The sequence below is a fragment of the Stylophora pistillata genome, unplaced genomic scaffold (genome assembly GCF_964205215.1).
Source record: "Stylophora pistillata unplaced genomic scaffold, jaStyPist1.2 SCAFFOLD_115, whole genome shotgun sequence".
In the NCBI taxonomy this organism is placed as follows: Eukaryota; Metazoa; Cnidaria; class Anthozoa; order Scleractinia; family Pocilloporidae; genus Stylophora; species Stylophora pistillata.
This window is the reverse complement of record NW_028290822.1, coordinates 270,001-276,338: the sequence shown is the minus strand read 5'-3', so window position 1 is coordinate 276,338 and position 6,338 is coordinate 270,001. Positions and strand designations below refer to the sequence as shown.

Sequence of the window (6,338 nt, the reverse complement as noted above, 5' to 3'; positions counted from 1 at the left end):
GATATTCCAGTGAGTCAGGATATTCCACTGAGTCAGGGATGGGCATGGGTGTACCAGATAGTTGTTTAAGGAATCTCACTTGAGGCAAGAGGATCTGTTATTCAATCACACAAAACTCTCCTGAAACCTTTCTTTGGTCGTTCTTTGGTGCATGTGCTACATTGAACCAACCTCTGCAAGTCCCTCCCTAATTTAAAAAGCACTTAACAATATCATCGACCAAACCACTATGGATGGGTCGCTTCGGAACTCCCTTTCAGCATTAATCCTGAAGCAATTCCAACTTCTTTTTTCATTCGAGTTCCAACACCATTGTACTTATTCCAACTTGACCAGGAGTTTTTCTTTTTCAATTGATGGCACCTGCATGCATCCACGAGAGCAATGGATTTATTGCAGCTGTTGCCATCAATTTTTCAATTCATGCAAATTCATGGCCGGGAGCCTCTCTCCTGCCATATGGAAATAACTCATTACCAATACACTCTCAGGACAGATTTCAAACCAATTTGTTCATGTAACAGCATCTAAGATAGATGATTACGAAATTATTACCAAATTATTACCATTAACTACCAAATAATGAAGGCATGGCATTGTTTACCTTGTATGAATTTGAATCTTAGCTTATTATCTGAAACTGAGAAGTCAATTATACATACTCAAAGAAATGTAATAAGCTTGCCTTGGCATGGAATGCATCACTATGTTTGACGGGTTATCGATCGAGTACTGAAAGTTGTTGGCTGGCTCTTGAGCAAGCAAATAAACATTTACAAAAAATAATACGTTCGTTTGAGTAACGTACTTACATTCTAGGTAGCGTACTTACATCCTAGTTTGAAAAGAAAAGTATATCCGCGATTTAGATCGGCGATCAAACGATCGAACGGCTCGCGAACTACAACATAAACATGCTGATTCCACGCATGCGCAGGCGTTTGTTGGTATCCCTTATAAAATTTCATGTTACAGTGGTAGGGCGCTGGACTAGTAATCTCAAGATCGGAGTTCGAACTCCATTGGTTGCATCCTTCGAACTTTTAACTCTCCTTCTTAGATTTTATTGCTGTTACCTTATTTGCTTTCTCTTTAGACACTTCTATACTTCATGTAAGATGTTTTGGACGAGAGTCGAGATTTCGTATGTATTATGTATCAATCGATCGATCATCTACTTTGTTGCTTTGAAAAATATCTGCTCTCTTTTGCCTTCAAGTCGTCTACTTTTCTGCTTTGTGGAAATACATTCACTAGGTAGTTATCTCTTTTATACTTTGCTCTCTTAGAATACCGATATCAGTCCTACTGATCTTAGTGAGGTCATTTTTATATTTGCATATTGGAAATTCCATTCGCGAGCACCCGTACCACCTCCAACATATATCAAACCACAAACTAAGTCTAAAAGCAACTCGCCTCTTCAACACCACACCTAAAACCCCCACTCTACAAGCTCAAAAACTCCACGCGCCATGCTTATTTATTTGCGCATTCAACATAGAGAGTTGCTTTTACACTTTCCACCTGGCCCCCGTCTTCTATCACTCCATTCTTTGAATGATACACAAGGCTTACGGACTTCCAGGCTTCATGATGCCCTTCCGTCACCAGGCGGCCCTAAATCAACCAAAACAACATAACTCCACCCTTTATTGCTTTCAACCCGCCCGCCATTACTAACACTTCACTTCACTTCGCTTCACTTCACTTCACTACACTTTGCCGCTCAAATGCAACGTCACCATGCCTTCACGCGTCATCACCTACATACGGGTCGCTACGCACATTTATTCACAGCAACCATCCGCACGCTACTCTATATTGCCATCTAAATGTTTATCCACAGGCCCGGACCGCTATTCTTGCGCAAAGGAGTAGCTGCAATTCATCTCCAATCGCAGGATTTCTGTAAGTGAATTGCTTACTTACAACAATTTTGCTTAGGCTTCAACTTTACTCCATATGCATGGCCATAAACCAACGCCATTTGGATAATGCGCGCTGTTCATTCGGGTACAACCTATTTATAACATTTATAGTTTTTCAAAAATGTCTAATCTTCTACAGCACCTAGGAATCTTTAAACTTGCAAGCCATTTTTTTCCAAAGAACTATAATTTTCTACAAAATATTATGCTTCTCCATTCTTCAACTCAAGTCAAAGTCCTTCTCATGTTCAAGTGAATATTTCATATCATACCATAAAGCAGCCAACAAATCTTTCAAAACTTTTTGCAAACTTCAACGAGTATAAAGTTTCCAAATTTTAAGCGTGCTAAAGCATAGTTAGTAGTAGGGACTAACTATGGCTACAGTTAGTACTTTTGGGTTACAATATTCAGCTTTCTACGTTTTTGTTCAAGCGCGAAATGTTTATGTTTCTTTACGTACCTGTTACCTTTCATCAAGTTTTATTTTCCGCCTAATCCCATTGTAGTCGTTTCTAAAGCCTTCCCACACCTTCTCATTAAAGTCAGTGCTTGACAGTACCGTTTCCTATGACTGTCAATGAACAAGAGCGACATTTTGGTCACAAAAAGTTCTTTATTTCATCCTTCAACAAACAACGACAAATTAAGCCCTTCACTACGCTTTCTTATAAAGAGAATTGTAGCAACCAAATATGTTGATGAAAATAAAGATTCTCCTGCCTAAATGATTTTAACAATTTCACCATTTTGAGCGTTCAAGGTTTCAGCTGACTGCTCTTCCAATTGCAACCTAGTTTTACCTTTGTCAACAGTCGTGAATTTCCATGCTTCCCTTGCGTAAAATTGGATAAAAGAGCAACTTCACCACACCGTTCATTCATTTCGGCGGGTTCATTTCACGCCTCTAAATATTTCTCGTTTCAAAGTTTCTCGCTACTTGAGAGTCCCGCTTTTAAAGATTCCCCATTCCCTGTTTTCAAGATAGCTACTTGACTTCACTTGCAATACGTTTTCCAAATTCCATACGAAAATATTGAAGTCCAACTTCTTTTTTTTACAGCGCGGCGAAAAACTAAAATGAAATTTCATTTTCATTTTCCTACACAATTGAAAATTGGTTGACACTAAGCTACACGCACTACAATACTCAAACTTATTAGGTAGAAGTTATCTTGGTCTAAAACTCAATTCTCCCAAATTTTTTTACCAGGAAATGTGTAGCAATTGGAGGTCACAATTAATTATCATCAATTCTTGGGAGTTCAAGGGCTAAAAGACCCCCCAAATGGATGTTTTACTTTATCCTCATGGTTGGTCTACTGCACATTTTATAGGCACTTTACTTAATTCCATTAGTAGAGGGGATAAACATTCATGTAACAAACATCAGAAAAAATCAATCTTCACTCTCTGCAGAGGTTACAATATTTAAGTCAAGTATTTTTTAAAGTCTCTTAATGCTTGAAAACCCACCTGAAAATTTTACTCAGTTTTGCCTCACTTTTACCATTGATGATCATACTGAGGTATAACGCCTGCTTTCAGTGGTTTCATTTCAAAAAGCAAAACTTACAAAACCTGCATGAGGAGTCAAGCAGCTACATTTTATAAGAATCTTACTTCCACTTGAACTACCTCTGACTTTTTTCTTTCCTAAAATGGCTGGTTATTTTGAAAATAGCAAAGTGTAGGCTCTCTTTTCTAATGGCCCTTACCAAAACCACATATCTTTTACGTATATCTCCTACATCTGTCTGACATATGTCACATACATGTAACATATATGTCACATACATATGTAGCAGATATATGTAAAATATATGTCACATACATGTAAAATAATTTATCTGACATGTGTCACATACATGACACACATGTCTCCAATGTAGCAATTTGGAACCTATGTGCACTTATGAGGCATATATGTCAACATATCAGTTTTACAAAAAGTATTAATGGGAGCTAGCTATTAATTGTGAGATAGGTTGTGCTTGCTCCCGCACAGAGCGACCTGCTAATTTTTTTTTCAGTTTTAAGTTTTTCAATTTCTAATTATAACAGTTCTCAATGGAAAAAATTTGCTAAAACGACTATAGTACAACAATGACAGAATCATTAAAAATTCATGTCAATTGAGGTTAATTAAAGAGACTGTGATTACAATCATGTATTTCAAGAATGATCTAAATACAGTAGAAATTTAGTTAAACCAGGTTTAACTGAATAAAAATCAGAAGCAGAGAACTGAAAAACTAAATTTTCCACAAGATTCAAGCAATTGCTAAACTGTTTTTTCAATGTGCCACATTTGAAGTCAACCAAATATTGATTTGAGCAGCTTCTATGGAGCTGTTGTGTTAAACCATGTTTAACAAAACAGCTTTAAAGCATATTTAGGCTTTGGTGTGAATGGGGTATTACTGTCTGCCATAGAGTTCTTATGATGTCAGTTTGGAGAATTTTCTACTGGATCAACCTAAAATCCCCTGATTTATGTTTTTCTAGTTATTCTTGCTACTTCTCTGATACATGTTGAATATTAGATATCGTAAGGAGAAATTCTGTCTTGGTCACAATAAAGGATGATAAAGGATGAAGATCTGTATGATTAAAGTTGAGTAAATGAGTACATCAATCAATCAATCGATCAATAAGAACTCTACTAAAGGGTGATAGAACTGTAATATGGGCAGGTTCTCTCCTGGCGCAGTGATGATATGCCATGTCTATAAACAGATTGAAGTCACTGGAGATAGTTTGAAAATATCTGGTACTGTGCTAGTCTTGGTGGACTCCATAGAAATAAATGCCTTGAAGGTTTTTGAGAGATTCTCAGAAGCAATCCTCATCAATTCATTTGGAATATGCAGTTGAGTTCTGCTCTCATCTAATTTAGAGAAGAGATTACAAACCTGTCCTTGAGTCATCTCAGTTAGAGCAAAACTCCAGGAAGGAGGAGATTTTCTGTTTTTAAGGGGGTTGCAAGCATAATTCCCTAGGGAGCTGGCAAGTGTAGGACTCATCAATATATATTTATTTTTTTCTTCTTTTGATTGAGGCAGTGTATTTTTACAAGGAATCATCCTATTCTGTATGAACTGACCTAATTATTGAGATGTTGCGATTTTTTGTTCTTTGCATTTATCTTAATTGTTCGTTTATCTACAACTTCACTAGCGAGATCTCCTTAAATTGAATCTCCTTTACTGTCTGCCATGGAGTTCTTATGACGTCGGTTTGGAGAATTTTGTATTGCATCAACCTACAATCCCCTGATTACTCTTTTTAGCTATTGTCAGTACTTCTCTGATAGATATTGAAGATAGATATTGTAAGGATAGATTCTGTCTTAGTCACTTACGGGAGTTAAAGGACAAAACTCCAGGGTGGAGAAGATTTTCTGTATTGAAGGGGGTTGCAAACATAATTCCCTAGTGAGCTGGGAAGTGTAGGGCTTATAAATGTATATGGTGTATGTGAAAACATTTACTGCATTATAAATGTATATTTATGTTTTCTTTTTTTGATTGGGCCAGTGTATTTTTACAAGGAATCATCCTATTCTGTATGAATTAACTGACCTCATTATTGAGATGTTGCGATTTTTCGTTCTTTGCCTTTATCTTAATTGTTCATTTATCTACAACTTCACTAGCGAGATCTCCTTAAACTGATTCTCCTTACAGTCTCCCATAGAGTTCTTATGAAGTTGGTTTGGAGAGTTTTGTATTGGATCAAGCTAAAATCCCCCAATTGATGTTTTTAGCTATTGTCAGTACTTCTCTGCTAGATATTGAATACACATTGTAAGGAGAAATTCTGTATTGGTCACTTATGGGAGTTAATTAAAGGACAAAACTCCTGGGAGGAGAAGATTTTCTGTATTTAAGGGGGTTGCCAACATGATTCCCTAGGGAGCTGGCAAGTGTAGGGCTTACACAATCAAAATATTGATGAAGCTAGCGGCAATATCAGAATTTGTTGTATAGAATTTATTGTTGGCGATGATTCTTGTCGGGCCGGATTGCTCTTTAGTGTTACGATGAAGGAGTGTTAATTCTGATTGATTTCTACATTGATTGATTTTATGTTGACTTTTTTTCTGTATTTTGTTTTTCTATTTTACACAGAACACAGTGGAGTATTTTTTGATGAAATGAGGTGGTTGCAAAGCTTGAAAGATAGTGCGGAGCCAAGAAAAGTATTTTGTAAGGAAGCAAGAGGAACTAAAGACAGTGATATAAATATATATATATATATATATGTGCATAGTAATTTTAGATATACACACACACACACACATATATATATATATATATATATTTATATATATTTGTAATTATACATTTTTCTGTATTTCTTAAATATTAACTATACTCTAATATATTAAGCTCTTTTTCGAGC

General features: G+C 36.3%; 1 long non-coding RNA gene across 1 annotated transcript in view; it reads left to right on the top strand.

The window, feature by feature from the left end:
* The first annotated feature begins 1,426 nt into the window (after positions 1-1,426).
* The window catches only part of LOC148715888 (uncharacterized), a 5,462-nt gene continuing 550 nt past the window's right edge, over positions 1,427-6,338 (top strand). Inside the window, exons 1-2 of the long non-coding RNA XR_015995810.1 lie at positions 1,427-1,911; positions 6,065-6,338. The exon at positions 6,065-6,338 is cut by the window's right edge and continues 550 nt beyond it. This is a non-coding gene — a long non-coding RNA (uncharacterized LOC148715888). The remainder of the gene's footprint in view (positions 1,912-6,064) is intronic.